This window comes from Pelodiscus sinensis, chromosome 10 (assembly GCF_049634645.1).
Source record: "Pelodiscus sinensis isolate JC-2024 chromosome 10, ASM4963464v1, whole genome shotgun sequence".
Lineage (NCBI taxonomy): Eukaryota > Metazoa > Chordata > Testudines > Trionychidae > Pelodiscus > Pelodiscus sinensis.
This window is the reverse complement of record NC_134720.1, coordinates 17,375,264-17,396,983: the sequence shown is the minus strand read 5'-3', so window position 1 is coordinate 17,396,983 and position 21,720 is coordinate 17,375,264.

Below are 21,720 nucleotides of genomic sequence, written 5' to 3'. Positions count from 1 at the left end.
TGAACAGTCCCAGTCTCTGTAGCCTTTCTTCATCTGGGACCTGTTCCCAACCCCTGATCATGTTAGTTGCCCTCCCCTCTCCCAGCCTTTCTCTTCCCCTCTCCCACCTCCTTTTCCCAGTCTCCCCCAGTTTTGTTCAATAAAGACAGAGTCAATGTTGGAAGAAACGTTATCTTTATTTTGTACATCAATAAGAAGGGGGGCTAGGGAAGGGTAAGTGGAAGGAGGTGAGGGAGGAATGGGGTACAAGCCCCCGATGGGGAGGACTGGGCTGGCTCTGCGGGCTTCTGGGGGTGGAAGCTCTCCTGCAGCCCCCCAATTACTCCCTCTCCCCAGATGGCAGCCTGCGGCAAGTGCAGCCGGGCTGATGGCCGAGTGGTGTGATGTGCCCAGTGTGGGCACTCAGGGCACTCCAAGCCAGAACGTCTTTGCAAGCGGGGCACCCCTTAGAACTGTGTGTCCGGGGTGGGGGTCGGGACCCTTTAAGCGCAGCCCTCGGCTAGCCTGAGACAGCATCTCCATGCTCTAAGTCCTCCTTTTATGCCCTGCCGGCACTGCTTCCGGCCATCCTTAAGCCCTGTTCAGAGTCCACTCAATGTGGACTTGCTAGTTCGAACTAGCAAAACGCTAGTTCGAACTAAGTTTTAGTTCTAGATGCGTTAGTTCGAACTAGCTTAGTTCGAATTAACTAATTCGAACTAAGTTAGTTCGAACTAGCGCTGTAGTGTAGACGTACCCTAAGGTAAGAATCTGGCTACAGACCCTGTTACAAAGAGCTGACAATCTGGACATTTGTTTTGCAAACACTTACACACTTGAATTCACTGGGACTACAGGCCTACATTTACACCTGTGATGTGTTGCCAATATTTTAACATGGAGCTCCCACAACTTTCCCTCCCTTCTCTTGTGAATAAACTCTGAGAACCAGGGTGCTTGGGCCTGCTGACAGAGGAGTGGAGTGTATGTGTATACATCACAATGTTTTCCCATTTTAAAATACTTTCCCTTAGCCGATGAATGATGAAACACTATTTGGCAAACAAACTAAGTGCACTTCCCTAGGCATGTTTATACCTTCTGTCTGAAAAATGTTTATATTGTGCACATTGTTCAGTTTGTGTAACTTGAAGGAGAATAAGCGGGGAGGACCTGGAATTCTTCTACCCTGGGAATATTTTAGTTAAAATACAGGTTGTTTGATGCTTTGCAGTGTACCAGATTATATCAGTTCACTTTTTCAAAGTATTCTGAGCCCCAGCCAGGGATAAGTCATCTCTGGCAAGGATGATTTTGCAGCTTCTAGGTTCTTGTTTTCAGAGAGAGACTAAAATCCTTGGGATGTTAACTCTTACTTGGTTTCAGTGGAAGAACTTTAACAAGGAGTAGTTCCCTCCGGCACATCAGTGCTTTGCATGGTACAAGATAAATGATGATGACAAACAGTGGACAAGAGGCAGAGGAAAAGGAGGACAAAGCTCACAATGAGATCATATGATGCTGTGGCTTATGTTTGAACCCTTGTGGTGCTGTGTGTGTGTTTTAAAGGAAAGTTTGTCTGTAAAGTAAAGTTTAGATTTTATCTTAAGGGCATATGTCTGAGCTGGGGAGCAGAGTGGCCCTTTAGTAAGGTCGTCAGGAAGAATTCTGGCTGACTCAGAGTAATAGAGTCTTTGCTCCTGTTGTAAGAACTGGAGTAGCAGTTGCAGAGAGACTGCAGCCATGTCCTGGGCCCAGGGGCGGCCCATCTATATAGGTGAACTAGGCGGTCACCTAGGGCGCCAAGTTAAATGGGGCACCAAATGGTGGTGCAATATCATTGAGGGGTTTGGACGTGGCGGTGCCAATTGCATGGTTCGCCTAAGGCGCAAGTTGCTGGCAGCTAGTCTAGGGCTGCCCCTGCCTGGGCCCTGCCTGCAGTTGAGAGAGAGATTCCATCACAAAAACTATTTGGGGAGAGGAGCCCGGATTGGTTAGTTTCACTATTGGTAACCATTCATTTTATAATTGTCAACACAATAAATTAATGGGCACTAGAAATGCTAGAAATCTTCATGGCGGGGAGGGGCTTACTGTATGCATGTAGCATTTGTTTATCAAAATGGAAAATAGGTTTGGCATCTGCTTTTTCTCAAAGCAGGGATTTCTATATGCAAACTAAACTAAACAGCAATTGCATTCAACATAAGTCCCAGCTCATCCTTAGCATAACTTCGAACTTCAGTGGATTTGCACCAGAGATGGAATGGGTGAGATGTTTTTGAACAGTTTAGAGCTGTTGAGAACTGCATTGACTGGAAAAAATAAAACAGACTTTTTAAATACTTTGTGTGTTTTAAAAAAGTTTCCTGGAATGCAATGCTTTATGCCAAGTACTCTTTGTATAAAGCACCACTGAAAAACACCCGCTAATAATAGAAAGATCAAGAGACCTTGACCCACTCTGCTTCCACAAATGGCAAAACTTGCTTACTATGGAAGAAGAATGTGTGGCATGGAGCATAGAACTGAAAACTGCTGGTATCCTGACCAGTAAACATACATTTACTGTCATCTATAACAAGTAGCACAAGAAAGGCAAAGTGGATTTCCTGTTAGCTGAATTCTAACTGTGATGTTATTAATGTTCCTAAATTAAGTTTGCTGTCTCATGGAATTTTGTTTGTCACTTCTGTTATTCTTCATTAAACTTTGCCACAACTTCTAATATTATCGTGTGATCCAGGTGTTGTACATGAAATGTACAGAATGGCATTAAAGGTTTTTTATCGAAGTTTTACTCAGGATATTGAAAATAAAAGCATGGTCATTCAGTATAAATCTAAAATGGGCTCAGATAAAAAAATTGGGCAAATACATGATACTTGGTTTTGTTTTGTTGAAATGATTGGCATTTGGAATTGGATTGTTATCAATGAGCCAAATGCTGACATCCTTATATTGTCAAAACCCATTAGAAACTGGTTAAAAACTGAAATGCATATCAAATTAATTGAAGTCAAATAACACAACTCCCATTGATATTAATGGGTGCAAGACTATGCCCTCATTAAATGCTACATGAATCGTATCAGTATATTTTCTTAAAATAATGCAGTGGGCGTTTATTGTCAAAATATGGTATGCAGAACAAGGGGAATATGTTTTATTCTTTTTGTTTGTTTAATTACTGTCATGCTGTTTGCTACATGGGTTCCATTCAGTTCTGCTTTTGCACATCTGGAGGAAGGCAGTCAGTAGCTTTAGTTAACTCATACTACTAGTCCTTAAGGATACAGTGTACAGGTGTCAAACTCTTGTAGCATGGTCTGTGGGAGACTTTCCCTACATTCACAATAGGAGGAGGTTTCAAATAGGAACGCTGGAACAAAAGACTTTGGAACTATAACAATCTGAGCTTTTGAGAGGGGAGAGACAGTATCAGGTAGAAAGGAAACTGTACTTCATTCTCAGATGTTGGGGTATCTGGGATATTAGGTCTACTTAAACTGTAAGGTAAGACAGATGTGTGTGGCCTTCCTGATGCTCTGAGTTTTTTTTCCTCCGATACCTGTGGATAAATACATACTGGTTTTGAAGAAAGTGACCTTTGTTACCACATTCACCTACTGGTCCTACATCATGAAGACAATTCTCTTTCTTTGGACATATTGGACCTGCTGAAAATGAATTGTGAGAATCTATTCTAAGAGAAATGCAGGTGTTGGACTATCACTAGAAAGATGTATTAATAGAGAGACAGATGGGATTTTCAGAAGTGATTGGTGCTGGCGTAACTCTGCTGCCAAGAGAGTTTTACTCTTGATTTTAATGGAAACCGAGTTATCCCAATGTCAAGTGCTTTAAAAGTCCCATGCAAACATTATATATTCATATAAATAAAATCAGTGTAAATCTCATGGTTATGTAATAGACAGACCATTCATTTGATGTGCTTTCATAACAGGTTATCTGGTCCAGTAATCTGACTTTCAAAGTTGGCTTTGTTAGATGCTTTACAGGAAGAGAAAGAAACCATAGTGAACAATTTTGGAATAATATGTCTATGGTGGAAATTTATTCCTAACCTCATCAATTAGGGTCGTCTAGACTGCAGTCTTCTTTCAGAAGAAGCTTTTCCACAAGAGATCTTCTGAAAAAACTTCTTCCGAAAGAGAGCACCCACACTGCCAAAGCTCATCAAATAAGCGATCTGTTTTTTTGAAAGATAGCATCCACACTGAATGGACGCTATCTCGCATTTAAGCTGTGATTACTATGGACGGAGTGGCCACCAGGGCACTTGTGCTTTTTTCTGGAGGCCTCTTCTTTGGAAAAAACTCCCTCTTACGCATCCACACACGCCTTTTTCCAAAAGAGCTCTTTCATAAAATGAGGTTTACCAATGTCGGAAAAAAACTTGCGTTCTTTTGATATTCTTTTGAAAGAACGCAATAGCAATGTAGCCGTAAGTGAAGTTTTTTCGGAAAAACAGCCATTTTTCCGAAAAACCCTGCAGTCTACACGCACCCTTAGTTGGTTAGTTTCTGACCAGAGATAATAGAATTTATATTGCTTATACATACAAGTTTTAAATCTCATAAGTATATATATATGGCTATTCCAAAAATCACTTTGAATGCTAAACCTTTTTTTGAATCCTTCTCTGAATATCCCTTTGTTCTTGTATTTTTTTTAAAAAAGGAGTTAAAAGGATTACTCTGTCTTCTTTATACAATTTGTTATTTTCTATGCCTCTCTCTTGTCATATTTTATTTCTCATCCCTACACTAAACAATCTAAGGCTTCCCAGGTGTCTCTTTTGGGTACGGTTCTGTTCAATATCTTTATCAATGATTTAGATATTGGCATAGAGAATACGCTTAAGTTTGCAGATGATACCAAACTGGGAGGGGTTGCAAGTGCTATGGGGGATAGTGTCATGATTCAAAATGATCCGGACACATTAGAGAAATGGTCTGAGGTAAATAGGATGAAGTTTAATAAGGACAAATGCAACATACTCCACTTAGGAAGGAACAATCAGTTTTACACTCAGGGTATGTCTAGACTACAGGGTTTTTTTAAAAAAGTGGCCCTTTTTTAAAAAAACTTCCCCTGCGTCTAGACTGCTGCTGTGTTCTTTCAAAAGTAAATCAAAAGAACGCGATTGTTTTTTCAACTGCAGAAAACCTCGTTTTACTCTTTCGAAAAAAGGCGCTATGTAATACAAACTGTGCTTTATCGAAAGAGAGTATCCAGACTGCCTGGGTGCTCTCTTTCAAAAAAGCGGCTTGCTTTTTTGAAAGTACTGGTTATAGTCTTGATGCTCTTTTTCAAAAGAAGCTTTTTCTAAAGTATCTTTCAAAAAAGCCTCTTTCGAAAGACGCTTGAAGTCTAGACGTAGCCACAGAGGACTAGAGGAGTGCATTATGGAACGCTCGCGACATAAGTCCCTAACCACCCGCTGCCCATTTTTGGTCCCAGTGATCTCTAGAAGCATAGCCCAGAATGCAAAGCTACCCATGGTGCACGAGAGTCGACAGCAAGCTCCCTAATGGGGACACACTACTTCAAACAACAGTCGATTCTTCCCTACAGTGAGGACACGGACCTTCGACTTCTCAAAATTGGGTGGTAAGAATTCGACCTTATTAGATTCGACCTTACCTCATAGTGTAGACATGCCCTAAGAGTCTCAGACCTTTAAAGGAATGGCCATGGAGCAGTTGTTCACTGGCCCTAATCCCTACTTCCCTTAAAAGGGACACATTCCCTGTTACAATCTGCTGTCATTTCTCTTTTAAAAACTTTTATTCTGTGATATATTGTGCAATTTTTTAGAAATTCTCACAAAAACATATGACATGGGATCTGCCAGGAAAATAGGTTATTTTTTAATGTTCTTAAATTTACCTTGCTTATTGGCATTACTCACTGGAGGTGTATGTTGTTTCAAAATATTATTCCTTTATTGTCTACTGCCGCTTTTTTTTCAGGAAGAACAGCTCTTGCGTAAGAGGGGGGGTTTGTGCAAAAAGGACCTGTGTAGATGTCCTCCTGCACAAAATGGCAGCTCATTAAGTATGCTAATGAGCATAGTGATATTCACTGCTTTGCCTCATTTGCGTATTCTCTTGTGCAAGAGGGGGCAGTCTAGACATAGAAACATAGAAAGGGAAGTGATTGTCTAGCAAGGAGTATTGCAGAAAGGGATCTAGGGGTTATAGAGGACCACAATCTGAACATGAGTCAACAGTGTGACACTGTTGCAAAAAAGCAAGCATGATTCTGGGATGCATTAACAGGAGTGTTGTGAGCAAGACACAAGAAGTCATTCTTCCACTATACTCGGAACCGATTAGGTCTCAGTTGGAGTATTGTGTCCAGTTCTGGGCACCACGTTTCAAGAAAGATGTGGAGAAATTGGAGAAGGTACAGAAAAGATCAATAAAAGACTGAGGGGGGACATGATAGTAGTTTTCAAGTATCTAAAAGAGTGTTACAAGGAGGAGGGAGAAAAATTGTTCTTGGCCTCTGAGGATAGGACAAGAAGCAGTGGGCTTAAATTGTAGCAAGGGAGGTTTAGCTGGGACATTACGAAAAACTTCCTAATTGTCAGGGTGGTTAAACATTGGAATAAATTGCCTAGGATGGTTGTGGAATCTCCATGACTAGAGATATTCAAGAGCAGGTTACATAGGCATCTGTCAGGGATGATCTAGATTAGGGGTGGGCAATAATTTTTTGCTGGGAACCACTTCAAAAATTTGTGAAGTGGCACTGGGGCTGCACCGGAAGGGATAAGATGTCAAACTAAAGGGGCGGGGCCAGGATGCTTCTGGGTTTCTGCATCCCCAGACCATCAATGGTCTGGAGGTGGGGGAGCCCCTTTGCCCCCCTCTCCTTCCCACTAAGCACCTATGCCCCTGGTGGTGTGAGGAGGTCTGGGGGCAGGGGAGCACGTGAAGCTTCCTTGTACCCTGCCAGGCGTGGAGGCAGGGGAGCATGCGAAGCCTCCTCCTGCCCTGCCATGAGCATGCAGCACTTCCAAGTGCCATGCACTACTCACAGGGCAGGGAGTAGGGCAGAGGAAACTTTGTGTGCTTCCCCCACCCCCAGACACTAATTGGCCTGGGGGTAGGGGAGTGGCAGGACCTCTGCGAGCCAGATCAACCCACTTGGCAGACCAGATCTGGCCCGCAGAGGCCCTTTTGCCACCCCTGATCTAGATGGTGCTTGGTCCTGTTATGAGGATGGGGAACTGGACTCGATGCCCTCTCGAGGTCCCTTCCAGTTGTAGTACTGTATGATTCTATGCTGGAAAAACATGCAGAGCACAAGGGATTAAGGTGTGGCAGCAATCTTAACTATGATCACTGATTCTATGTTTTCTTCATAGGAATGTTTTTCCATGATTCATTTTCATCACCCACCTCTGAATTTCCAAGAAGTATTTTATAAAGATTTTATTCATATAAGTTCAATGTACCTTGCTTTTAAATCTGTGCTGTGGGGGGAAAGCAATGTATTTTGTGTCAATTATTGTTGAATTGGCAATATACAGCCTCTCTCTGACTTACAAACCGGTTACGGACCAAGCAATTGGTCGTAACTCGGTTTATTCATAAGTTGGACCCCATAGAGTTACACGCCACTGCGCTGTTCGTAAGCGTGGATCATGTTCGTAACTCAGGGTCCGCCATTTATGACAGCTTCAGTTGTAACTGCGAACAGTCTTAAGTCGACCGTTCGCAACTTGGGCACCGGCTGTACATATTGATGTATAGTTCTATTGTGTGTGGAACTTGAAAACTGATAAAAAAGAAAAATGTTGGATTTTTGAGTCTATCAGTCTTTAAGGTGGAATCCATGTTGCACATAAAAATGATCGAATCTATCTATCCAATTATTCTCATTCCCTCCCACCTAGATTCTGAGACTCTTAGGACATGTCTACACTATGAGGTAAGGTTGAATCTAATAAGGTCGAATTCTTACCACCCAATTTTGAGAAGTCGAAGGTCCGTGTCCTCACTGTAGGGAAGAATCGACTGTTGTCCGAAGTAGTGTGTCCCCATTAGGGAGCTTGCCGTCGACTCTCGTGCACCATGGGTAGCTTTGCATTCTGGGCTATGCTTCCAGTGACCACTGGGACCAAAACTGGGCAGCAGGTGGTAAGGGCCTCATGGTGCAGTACTTGGAGAATGTACGTGTGGCACTCCACCAGGAAGAGGACGAGGATGAAGCTCGTCTTGGCGTGGAGGCCCTGCTCATGCAAGACCTGATGCTTATGCTAATGCACCCTCCAGTCAACTCTCAGAACACAGTGCAATGCTGGTTCTGGCATCATGAGACAAGCTCAGACTGCATTTTGATGCAGAAATGGGACAACAGATGTAAAGAACTTCCGCACGTGCAAGGCCACATTTCTGGAACTGTGTGAATGGCTCACCCCTGTCCTGAGGCACCAGGAGACCCACATGAGACCCCGCTCTGACTGTGGAACACCATGTGGCAATTGCCCTAGGGAAGTTTGCCATTGCCAGTCAGCTACCAGTCAGTCAGGAATCAATTTGGAGTGGGAAAATCTACAATCTGGGCTATTGTTATGCAAATAGTCAAGGCCATCAAAGCCCTTCTGCTAAGCAGGTTTGTGACTCTGGGATATGTGGATCACAAGGGCACTGACATCAATGTGAGATGGTCGGGAAAGGTGCATGATGCCCACATCTTTTGGAACTCCTGCCTCTTCTGAAAGATGTATGCCAGAACTTTATTCCCTGAACGGAACATCAGAGTCGGAAAGGTCAAAATGCCCATTATGATTATGGGTGACCCAACGTATCCCTTACTCCCGTAGCTCATGAAGCCCTATATGGGCAGCCTGGACCCCAGCAAGGAGGAGTTCAATAACAGGCTGAGCAGGTGATGTAATGTTCATTTGGATGTTTAAGGGAAGATTTAGGAATCTCCTGACCCGGTTGGATCTCACAAACATTACCTTGTAAGGCAGGGTAGTACCAATGCCAATACAAGGAGAACTGAGCCACGGAGTAGACTAAGTGGCTTGTTTAAGATCACAAAGGAAACTTATGGTTGAAGTAGTAACCATACTGAATGGCCCCTCATTCCTTAAGATTTGGACAGGATTGGATGTCAGCTACATAATTCTTATTTATTTTGTGAATAAAAATGTGCATTTAGAGCTGAATCTATCTGAGGTGCATACCTGGCCATAACTACCTTAGTATCTGAGCACATCGTATATCTTTAAGGAACCCCTGTGAGGTATTACAGCTGGAGACATAAGGTACAGAGAGACTACAGGAAACCTGTGCTAGAGAAGGGACTTGAACCCAGGTCTCCTGAGATTCAGGCCATCCTTCCTGTGTATTTACACATCATTATACAAATATGGGGCCACCAGAGAATTGCCTATACAAATCCATTTGAACTCAGATTTATAGCAGAAGGGTGAATTTCACCTTTAACACCTTGCTTTCCTTGTCTGTCTTATGTGTTAAGTGATACAATTATTACCCTCAAAGCTGAAGGACTAAGGCAAGTTACTAAGTTATGACAGCATGTTCAAACACCTGGTGACTTGGTTTATGTTTTGACAAAAGTGCAGGCTCTGCATTGGCAAGAGGATAATTTCTTCCCCACCCACTTATCACGAGAGGAATTAGTATGGAGTCCAAAATTCAGTTCATTCAGTAATGATATTGGTTTGAAACTAGTGTAGTGAAAACAATGCATCCCTAGTGTGGACGCAGTTGTACCAATATAAAGATATTTATCAGTATAGGTTATTCCTGTACATTTACATAATAAGCTGTGTTGCTAAAAGTTATCTTTATATCTCTATAACTGTGTCCAGACTAGAGGTTGCATTGATTTAAGTATGTAGGTAAAAGTCCCCCCATCACAGAAATAAATGGGTAAAAGTACACTGGCTTTTGTGAGGATAATTAAAGACATTGTAAACCTATGCTACAGCACTTCTAAATTTTGAAATGTTTCATAGACAGTTGCATGCTGTGTTGATATTCGAGAGACAAGGTAAGTGAGGTAATATCTTTTATCAGACCAACTTCTGTTGGAAGAGCTCTTCCTTGGCACTAAAGCTTGTCTTTCTTACCAACAGAAGTTGGTCCAATACAAGGTATTAGTTCACCCATCTTGTCTTTCTGGTATCCTGGACCTCTGTTTAGCCATCTGTCCATATTTCACTGGTAGGGATACACAGTTATAGTATAATGTATAAAACTAAAGAAAACCTCCCTGACTAGGTTCTGAGCTCAGTTAGACTGAACAGTTGCTAAGCAACTGAACCCATGTTGTATGGTGATTGGTGAGGGCTCCATATGCCACCATCTATGCGTATCTGCGTTCTCATTGCTACATCTTGACATAGATTAACTGCAGTATTTTACATAACAAATTCCAAGTTTTAAAGCTTTGTCTGAGTTGTCCATTACAAAAATGCAATAAATAAAATAATGAATAAAATCCAACATTACACAATTTCTCCTTTGCACCACCTGAAGATGGCTAGTGTGCCACAGTTTGTGAACCTCTGCTCTTAGGGAAACCACAGTTTTGAAAAAAAATTGAAATTGGCACCTACAAGAACGATCAGTGAGCACAAGGATGTCTTCTACTGTGATAGTCCATGCCTACTTTTAAGAACAACTTAAATCTTCATGTAAAGAAAAAGTGCCTACAGAACGGCAGAGTATTATATACTGTAGGGAACATAATCATTATAGATTGTGCAATGGTATAATTTATAATAAATGACAGAGGACCGGATGATGGTATCTAGCTGGGAAATTAATAATATGGTTTTGCAAGATCATGAAGTGATGAGCCCGATTAAATGGAGACTCTTGAGTTAAAATTCATGTCAAATTCATTTTCTAGTTCTATCAATAACAGATTATTCAAACCCAGATCCTGCAAATAGAGGCATATCAGCATGGAGTACCAACTGTGAGTTCTATTGAACTAAGTGGGACTCCATGGCTACCTCCACATTGTACTAGTTCAAAATAAGATACACAATTTGAGCTATGCAAATTGTATATCTTATTTCAGCCTTATTTCTCAATAGCTTATTTCGTAATTTGGCGCTGTCTACACAGCACCAAAAATCGAAATAACCCACTATTCCAAAATGTCCCTTACTCCTCGTGGAATGAGGTTTACAAGGATATTGGAATAATGAGCCAGAAATAACGGGCTTGCTGTTAAGATGCGGGATAGCTCAGGATACTCTAGTATACTGAAATAGTGTTGCAGGGTATGTCTACACTACAAAGTTAATTAGAACTAGCAGCCGTTAGTTCGAATTAACTTTAATAGTGGCTATACATGCAAAATTTAATTCGAAATAGCAGAGTGCTTAATTTGAACTTGGTAAATCTCATTCTACGAGGAGTAACGCCAAGTTCGAATTAAATAGTTTGAATTAAGTGCTGTGTAGTCACTTAATTCGAACTAGCTGGAGGCTAGCCCTTCCCAGGTTCCCCCTGGTGGCTACTCTAGGCCAAACCAGGAAAACTCCTCTCCTCTCCCCCAGCCCCGGGGCCCTTAAAGGAGTAGACTCTGGCCAGACGGCACTTGCCAGAGCCAGCAGTCTCTGCCAAGACCCAGTGGCCCCAGGATGAGCCAGGTAGCCAGTGACAGCCAGCCATCCCCTGCCCAATTCCCCAGCACCCAGGGTCCAGCCAGGGGCCTTAGACGGCACGCGCCCTCATGGACTAGTGCGGAGGTCATGGACCTCATTGAGGTTTGGGCAGGCCCCCAACGTCCAAGATCTCCGCACTAGGAGGAGAAACGCAGCCGTCTATGGTCGTATAGCGGCCACCATGGCCTGAAAGGGACACAGGCACACCCAGGAGCAGGTGCACCTGAAAGTCAAAGAGCTGCGGCAGGCGTACGCCAGGGCCACCAGGGTGGCGCCGCAACAGGGGCTGCCACCTGCCCCTACTTTCTCGCCCTCGACAAACTCCTGGGGGGCGGGGTGGTCCACGCCAGCCCGGGAGGCAGCGAGCCGGGACCGGAGGGCCCTGACCTGCGTGCACCAGAGGGGACACCGCCAGCTGTTCCAGCACCGGAGTTGGCAGGGTTGTGCAGGGAGGCCATAGTGGGTAAGTGCCAGCACTGCCCCCTGCCTGAGGGGGAGGCGAGGAGGGAGACCAGGGACCGCGCACGTGGGCCATGCCTCCCACGAGTCACGCAGTCACCCGTGCACGTGCAAGCACGTGCCATGCTACCCTTGGGCAGGTGGCTCCAGCTGCGTGACACCCAGGGGCCGTGGCCCAATAGGCACAAGTGTGTGTGAAGAGACCTGACACGCTCCCGACCCCGGGGTGTGACCCAGCAGAATGCTCTCCCTTCACACGCCCCCTCTACACAGAAGTAGGGGACATCTCCCCCCTGCCTCGGCCACACTATACATGGCACAGGGGCATGAGTGCGGTCTTGGGGTAGCTCCCAGTCCCGGGGAGAGCCAGACATCCTGACCATGGCCTCTGTGCAAGCACAGTGGCTCTCATGGTGCAGGGCATGGTCACCCTCACATCGCAGGGGGGCCTGGGCATCATCCAGTGTGACCCCAGGGAGAACTCACCACTTCTCTTCTTTCTCTACAGCTGTACCAGCTGCTTGTGCAGGGCGCAGCTTGCGGAGGACTGAGCGAGGAACTGTCATCTGCAGGCCCTGCTGCAGAGCATGGTGCCCTGTGCCGGTCCTGCGCCTGCTGCCCCCCCAACTACTGTCCCCCCTCCCACCTCTTCCTCATCAACTTTCACACCCTCCCCTCAATGTCCACACCCCCCACCTCAACCTCTGCATCCTCCTCCCCATCCCTCCAGGGACGCCGAAGCCCCCTCCCTCGCCTTGCTGGGAGGCAGTTGGCCCTGTGAGACCCCCAACCCTGAGTGCTGAGCTTCCCCTCCCCCTTCTTCCCCTTGCTTCCCCTTTCCAGATCCCTCCTCCCAATTTCCTCCCTCCCCTCTCCCACACTCTCTCCTGCCCTCTCCCACCTCCTTTCCCCTGTCTCCCCACAGTTTCATTCTCTCTCCCCAGTTTTGTTCAGTAAACCCAGTTAATATTTTTTAAAATACGTGTCTTTTATTTGACATCAGGAAGGGGGGACTAGGGAAGAGTATTTGGAAGGATGTGAGGGAGAATTGGGGCACGAGCCCCTGGTGGGGAGGACCGGTGTGGCTCTGAGGGCTCCTCTGGGTGGACGCTCTCCTGCAGGGCCTCCTGGATCCTGACAGCCCCCTGATGGACCTCCCAGATGGCAGCCTGCAGTAAGTGCAGCTACGCTGATGGCAATGACCCCACGAGATGCACTGGCACGCCCAGGGACAGATCTGGTTCTATATTGCAGAGTGTCATGGTGTCCTGAGTGAGGGCAAGCAGAGCACTCCTAGGGTATGTCTACACTACAAAGTTAATTCGAACTAACGGATGTTAGTTCAAATTAACTTTGATAGATGCTACACATGCAAACCGCTAGTTCGAACTTAATTCGAACTAGCGGAGCGCTTAATTCGAACTAGGTAAACCTCATTTTACGAGGACTAACGCCTAGTTCGAATTAGCTAGTTCGAATTAAGGGCTGTGTAGCCACTTAATTCAAACTAGTGGGAGGCTAGCCCTCCCCAGCTTTCCCTGGTGGCCACTCTGGGCACCACCAGGGAAACTCTATGCCCCCCTCCCGGCCCCGGAGCCCTTAAAGGGGCATGGGCTGGCTACGGTGCCCATGCCAGGTGCAAGCCTGCCAGCACCCAGCCATCAGACCCTGCACCTGGCATGGCTCAAGCCAGCCACCTGCTGCCACCCAGCCCTCCGCCTCTTCCCGGGACCAGGCCGGTGGCTCCCGGGAGCCTGCCCAGGTCCGCAAGAGGTGGGCACCCGCCTGGTCTAGTGCAGACATCGTAGACCTCATCCACGACCTCCGCACTAGGCACAGGAAAGTAGCCGTCTAGGGCAAGATAGCTGCCAGCCTGGCCACCCAGGAGCAGGTTTGCATGAAAATCAAGGTGGTCCACTGAGACCCCCAACCCTGAGCCCTGAGCTTAGAATGGCCGTACTGGGTCAGACCAAAGGTCCATCTAGCCCAGTAGCCTGTCTGTCAACAGCGGCCAACACTAGGTACCCTGGAGGGGATGGACCGAAGACAATGACCAAGCCATTTGTCTCGTGCCATCCATCTCCAGCCTTCCACAAACAGAGGCCAGGGACACCATTTCTACCCCCTGGCTAATAGCACTCCATGGACCCAACCTCCATGACTTTATCTCACTTCTCTTTAAACTCTGTTCTAGTTCTAGTCTTCACAGCCTCCTGCAGCAAGGAGTTCCACAGGTTGACTATTTGCTTTGTGAAGAAGAACTTTCTGTTGTTAGTTTGAAGCCTGCTACCCATTCATTTCATTTGGTGTCCTTTAGTCCTTATATTATGGGAACTAATGAAGAACTTTTCTTTATGCACCCTCTCCACACAACTCATGCTTTTATAGACCTCTATCATATCCCCCCTCAGTCTCCTCTTTTCTAAGCTGAAAAGTCCCAGTCTCTTTAGCCTCTGTTCATATGAGACCTGTTCCAAACCCCTGATCATTTTAGTTGCCCTCCCCTCTCCCACCCTCTCTCTTCCCCTCTCCCACCTCCTTTTCCCAGTCTCCCCGAGTTTTGTTCAATAATGAGAGTTTCTATTTTTGAACACACGTGTCCTTTATTTTGTACATCAGGAAGGGGGCCTAGGGAGGGGTAAGTGGAAGGAGGTGAGGGAGGAATGGGGTACGAGCCCCCAATGGGGAGGACTGGGGTGGCTCTGCAGGCTTCTTGGGGTGGAAGCTCTCCTGAAGCCTCTTGATTGACACCCCCCCCCCCCCCGGATGGCAGCCTGCAGCAAGCGCAGCCAGGCTGATGGCCGAGTGCTGTGATGTGCCAAGTGTGGGCACTCAGGGCACTCCAAGCCAGGACTGCTTTGCAAGTGGGGAACCCCTGAGAACTGTCTGTCCGGGGTGGGGGTCGGGTCCCTTTAAGCACAGCCCTCAGCTAGCCTGAGGCAGCAGCTCCACGCTCTAAGTCCTAATCTGATGCCCTGCCGGCACTGCTTCCGGCCTTCCTTAACCTCAGTTCAGGGTCCACTCAGTGTGGACATGCTAGTTCGAATTAGCAAAACGCTAATTTGAACTAATTTTTTAGTCTAGATGCACTAGTTCGAATTAGCTTAGTTCGAATTAACTAATTTGAATTAAGTTAGTTCGAATTAGCGCTGTAGTGTAGACATACCCCACGACACGAATGCTTTGCTGTCCCTGAGAACTGTCTGTCCAAGATGGGTGATCGGGTCCCTTTAAGCACAGCCCTCGGCTAGCCTGAGGCAGCAGTCCCACACACTAAGTCCGATCCTGATGCCCTTTTGGCATTGGTTCCAGCCAGCCTTACCTTCGATTCAGGGTCCACTCAATGTGGACGTGCTATTTCAAATTAGAAAAATGCTATTTCAAATTAGTTTTTGTGTGTAGATGTGTTATTTCGAATTAACTAATTTGAATTAAGTTAATTTGAAATAGTGCTGTAGTGTAGACATACCAGCAATGCAGACGTAGCCCATGAGGATCTGGGTTGTTGAATTTGTGTGCAGGATTGAGTTCTAAAACTGAAAGAATATTAAACTGTGCTGTGGTGGAGAATATACATCCCAGACTGGCATCAAAAGGGTTTAAGGAATTGAGGGCAGCTAGCCCACTTTGTGGTAGAGGGACAATGTGTCAGGTACAATTCCTCAGCAGACTGGATGGGGGAAGCTAGGTTGTCTTAAAAAAAGGGGGCACCCAGAGCAGTAATGTTTAGCCAGAGGAATCACGGGGATGGGAGGATGCAGAAATGCCACAATGCTGAGCTGAAATGACTGTACTTACATTTTGTATTCTCATTTACTTTTTGCAGTATTTTTAGCTCAGGTGCTGAAACCACACTAGTCAGTTTCACTTGCCACTTATTGTACACTCTGGTACAAAGCTTGAGTTGCAAGCACTGCAGTGAAGTGTTTAATTCCCCTTAAAAGTCTGCTTGCATTGTGTGATAGGACCCCAGGCTACAACCTAGAACTGTGGGACCACTGGGTCCCCTTAACTCTCCAGTCTGGATTCTCTCACTATGTTTTACCAGTGACAAGCAGCAAACCTTCTTAGGTACTGTTATCTTTCAGCCACCAAAGACACACCCAGCTCAGCTGCATGAATACGCTCCAGGCCACTAATGAACTATACAGAGGGAGAAACCAGCAAATCACCCCAGCCTTGCACCCAGAAATGTACCATTTCATATTGCTCAAGATAATGCAAGCATTTTATATTGCTCCTGAACAATGCAAGTTTGTTAATTAGTTCACCATTTTGTCAAAGAATGGTGGAAATCCACCAACCTTTGTAATCTGAGTGGATTTCCCAAGCACCTCAGACAAACTCACTGGTAAGGATAAAATATTAAAATAAATGTATTAACTAGAAAAAATTAATTATAAGCCATTATAAGTGATATGCATGGCTACGTCTAGACTGGCATGATTTTCTGCAAATGCTTTTAACGGAAAAGTTTTTCCATTAAAAGCATTTGCGGAAAAGAGCGTCTAGATTGGCACAGATGCTTTTGTGCAAAAGCACTTTTTGCGGAAAAGCATCTGTGCCAATCTAGATGCAGCTTTGCGCAAGAAAGCCCCGATCGCCATTTTCGCCATCGGGGCTTTTTTGCGCAAAACAGTTTTTAGCTGTCTACTGGGCTTTTTCCCAAATGGGAGCATCATAGTATTTGCGCAAGAACACTGACAATCTTATATTAGATCATCAGTGTTCTTGCACAAATTCAAGCGGCCAGTGTAGACAGCTGGCAAGTTTTTCCGCAAAAGCGGCCACCTTTGTGGAAATACTTGCCAGTCTAGATGCAGCTCATATGTAACCCTTCTGAGGGGTAGGCTTGGCAGTAACCAGTGCCGGGTTCAATATCTATGGGTCCATTTCACACAGAACCGGCTCGAACCCCCGCCCAGTAGCCTGAGAAAGTCACACACCCATGGGTGCCTCTGAGAGGCAATGCTTCCCCACTCGCAAGCACAGAGTCTGAGTGTAGAAAAGAAACATTTAATGAAACAGAGAGAGAAGTCACATGGCATTAACTTGGGAAAATACCACAAACAGAGTTCATAGCCCAAACCATGAGCAAAGTCCAACACCCCTAGGCTATGTCTACACTAGCAGATTCTTGCACAAGAACATCTTGCGCAAGAAAACACCCACACTACCATGTGCAGCTGTGCTTTTGCTCAAGAGCATCCATAGCAGTGTGGACACTCTCTTGCGCAAGAAACCCTGGCCAAGTGTCCACACTGCCCTCTTGTGCAAGAGCTCCTGCGCAAGCGGGCTTACACTTGTTAAAAAGAGCGTAGCTCTTGCGCAAGAAGCCCTCTCTTACCGCTGTACTGTAAATTTCCTTGTGTAAGGGCAGGAGGGCCGTGTGGACGCTCTGCGGATTATTGCGCAAGAACTGCCACACTTGCTCAAGAAGCCGCGAGTGTAAATATAGCCCAAGAGTCTCTGGAGTCCAGCAGCACAAAATCTCCCAGAGTCCGACACCCCAAAAGTCTCTGTCCCTGGTCAGTGCCGCCCAGAGTTCAAAAGTTCACCTGCAGGGTTCTACCTCCCAACCTGGGTTGAAACGGGGGCAGAGGGGCTGATAGGGGCACCTTACGTGGTCTGAGGCCAACAGCGCCATCTCTCCGTACGATTCTGCTGCAGCCTATACCACGAGCCACTCCGCCACGCTCCAACAGCTGTCTTGTTCCACTCTACCGACCGCTCCGCTGGTTACCTGCCGCCACTCCTACCAGCCACCCACCGGCCATTCCCACCAGCTGCTCCACTGGTCAGCTGCCACCGTTCCTACCAGCCGCCCACCAGCCAGTCCCACCAGCCGCTCCACTAGCTGCAATGGATCTGGATCCTGGCCAAACCAGTGATTTCAGCTCTTCCTCCCCCGACTCAGTTCACTCAACTCTGGAAGGGGGGAGGCTTGTTCCTCGGAGACCTCGTACAGTGATGCTGTCTCTCCTGCAAACACTGGTGTCATGTTTTACAGTTCCCACATTTAGGGATAGCATGATTTGTGACCCCCATCACAGCTCCAAATTATTTACCATACATCACATTCCATTTCTACACTGACCCTCCATCAGTCCTGGCTGAGTTGGATTTACATAACTACACCTCGGATTCCTTCCCTCTCCTGGCATGAGCTGTATTTACATATCCACAGTTAACAGTTAATTATCTTGCAGAGCTAAACAATTGGAGCAGCTCCCTCCTTTTAGCTGGCTGATAACAAGCAGTAGTTCAGCCCCTGCTTATACATCTATGACAAAGATGGTTACAAAATAAATAAAAATAAAATCACTTTCTAAATTCTAAACCCCTGACTGGATGTTACAAACAGCTCGCGGTTCTTAATACACAGGCTGAATTTCCTTCTCCACCTGGGACCAGTTTCTTTAGTTCAAAGTATTTTTCTTTCCAGCATTTTTGTTACCTTCAAAGTTGGTGGAGAAGGGGGGAGAGGGAGTTCCAAGATGCCACCGTCCCTGATTTCATATTCTCAGTTCAAATCCCAGGGAAGATACTGCCCCAAGCATGTCTTGGTGGGCCTTGCTGAGTCAGAGTTGAACAATCCATATTGTTTGCCTGTGCAACTGTCTCTAACAGAATTTTAAGTCTCTTGTTTACAAGTCCCCTGGGTGGTCAATGGTTTCTATGGTCACTTAACATGCATTTGGGGTTGGATCACCACCTTTGTCATCACTTGAGAGCTAGCATCTCCCAGACTCTCAATGTGTTCCAATAATAGCCATACAACAAAATCTCATAACTTCATACACACTGATGATATATATATTTGGACAGAACACTAGGTTGCAACAGCTCATAACCTTTCATAAGATACCTTACAAGGCATGGTTTGGATGAAAGATCACAACAAATGATGAATATGGGGATTACAGGGTGCTATTTGCGGTATAGTGCATCACACATTGAAACTCTTAAAATGTAATGGAAAAAAGCTAATGAATCTGTACTGAGATAGTCTAAATTAGGAGAGAGTCTGCAGAAATCATTTTAAGCATTACGCTGTTTAAAAGTAATCTAACACACCTAAATCCCCATTGACTGAAAGACCAGTGAATTTGGCATCTTTCAAATAAAGCTGTAAAAAGCACCAAATTGCTACACTCTACTCTGAAAAACAGTGGTTTTGATAGGTTTGACAACCTAAATTTTCAGAAACAAAAATAAATTGACTTATTTTCCCCTCTTTGCTTTGGGGAATGAGTGCTGGGGGAAGTCTGATTCAGTTCTGAGAGAGCAGAAGTATGATTGTATTTGATTTATCATACAGCTATGGAGAAAAGCTGTCTTCATGCCAGGGTTGCCAATTTTATTTGGATGTATTCCTGGAGGTTTCAGCGCAGGACATAAACTTTAAATTAAAATTTAATCTTAGATTTCTGGAGATTCCAGAATAATCTTGGTGGGTTGGCAACCTTACTTCATGCTGTAACTAATATATCATGTAAATTAAATTTATTTACTGTTTTATGCATGTAATAAATATGAAAGTGCAAGCTGACACTTTCAGGCAGCACATTGTTGCTTGGGTAGAGGGGACTGTTTGGAAGAAAAAACTTCTGCACAAGTGTGTGGGAAGCCATGAGGTTGAAGAAACCACGTTATAAGCAGTCACAATAGAGCTGGAGTTTAATTAACCCTGTATTAAAGTGAGATTTTATATGGCAGAAGATCCAAATACTAATGAAGTATAAAAAAAATTATTTGTTCAGTAAATGTTTTGCTTCTCATTATTCATAAACCAAATCAAAACTCCAGGTCCTACCAGTCCTTAACTTTGGGAGAAAGGATTCAAAATCCAAATGTGGAATCTAAAGAGAAAATACCAACCAGAGCTTCAAACACTAACTAGTAGGGGAAATATGGCAAAAGACCCTCTTGCACAAGAGCCATTCTTTCTAACGCAAGAGTTTTTGTGTTAAAGTATTTGCGCAAGAGAGCGTCTACACTGGCATGTGTTTTTGTGCAAGAGATGTACTTTTGCACAAAAGCCATCAGGCTTTCTTGCACAAGAAATTCATGTTGCCTGTCTACACTGGCTTCTTGCGCAAGAACAGTTGCACAAGAGGGCTTTTTCCTGAGCAGAAACATCATAGTTCTTGCGCAAGAAGCACTTATTTCACACATTAGATCGTCAGTGTTCTTGTGCAAGAACTCCCCGCCAGTGTAGACAGGCAGCATGTTTTTGCACAAAATCGGCTGCTTTTTCACAAAATCGTGCCAATGTAGATACAGCAAGTGGGTTATAGAACCAACCTGACCTTCCCTGCCTTCTGATCTCCTCTCCATGCCTGGCTACGCCACTGTAATGGAGATACCTTACCTGGTTTCTGGTGCCATGTCCAAGGTAAAAAAATGGGGGCAGGGAATAACATGCAGGGTTGGAAACCCCCCTCTCCAGATTTCTGCCAGGGTTTGCACTAAAATGTGGCTAGCAGCCTTTTGGCACTGCGTGGGAGGGAAGGGGCAGGAGCCATGTCTTTGCAGAACTCATCTCTCCCCCAACTCTGCCCTCCCCTCCGGCTGGAAGCAGCTTGTCCTTCCGTGTGTAAAGGCAGTTAACACCTACAGGCAGCTGCTGGCCACCTCCTGTCCCTGCTACTCTGCAGGCAGGAAGGTAGCTCAGCAGGGGAAGTTGCCTAAGGGATGGAGCAGTCCTGCACTCCTTTCCTGCACTCCTTGGGGGCAGGACCCAGGTAGTGATAGAAGACACATGGGGGGTGGCCTTTTGTGGAGCCCACAGGTTCAAGTGGGAACAGGCTGGAAATTGAATCCTTCCCTCACCCCCATTCCACAGCTTAGCTGAGGGGCAGAAAGGCTTTTCCATGCCAGCACTATGCAGGGCTTTGGCACGTGCTGGGTAGGGCCAGATCCTCTTGGCCAGCACCCCAGGCTGGATGGTCTGGGCTTTCCCAAGGTGCCAACCCAATCAAAGGCAATGGGGGAAGGAAAAGGCCTGCCAGCCAGCCAGCTGGGTGCTCCAACCAGGGACTTGCTCTCCACACAGTGTTGGGAACAGGATGCGCTCTGCAAGAGTGGATGTGGAGCAGCACCCGAGCTGGGAGGAGTGAAGGGGCAAAACAGGGTGAGGACAATGAGAGGAGGAGAAGATAAAGGGCTGATGGAAGGCAACAGAGGTGACGTAACCAGCCACTTCCTAGAGCCTGCCTAGAGTCACCTGATACTGCAACATGCAGTGCGCAGCAAGTGCCAACCAGAAATGGGACAGGGGGCGGGCACAGCTGGCGGAGAGCTGGCATGCGGTGAGGGCTGTGCTGATGAATCAGCAAGGACAGGAGGTGGCCCCATGCACTGCATCTTTGTCTCACTGTCAGTTTCACACACCCACCTTCCTCTTCAGCCACTGGAGCCTCCCACACTCACTGCTGATGGGCAGGCAGCTGGTGAGCAGGGATACCATGAGCAGCTGGACCCATTAATACTGACTGTGGGGCGGAGGGGGAGGGGACAGAAAATTTGATCACTTTTAAGAAAAAAAAGTCAGGACACTCGTTGGAAGGCTTAAATATGGGACT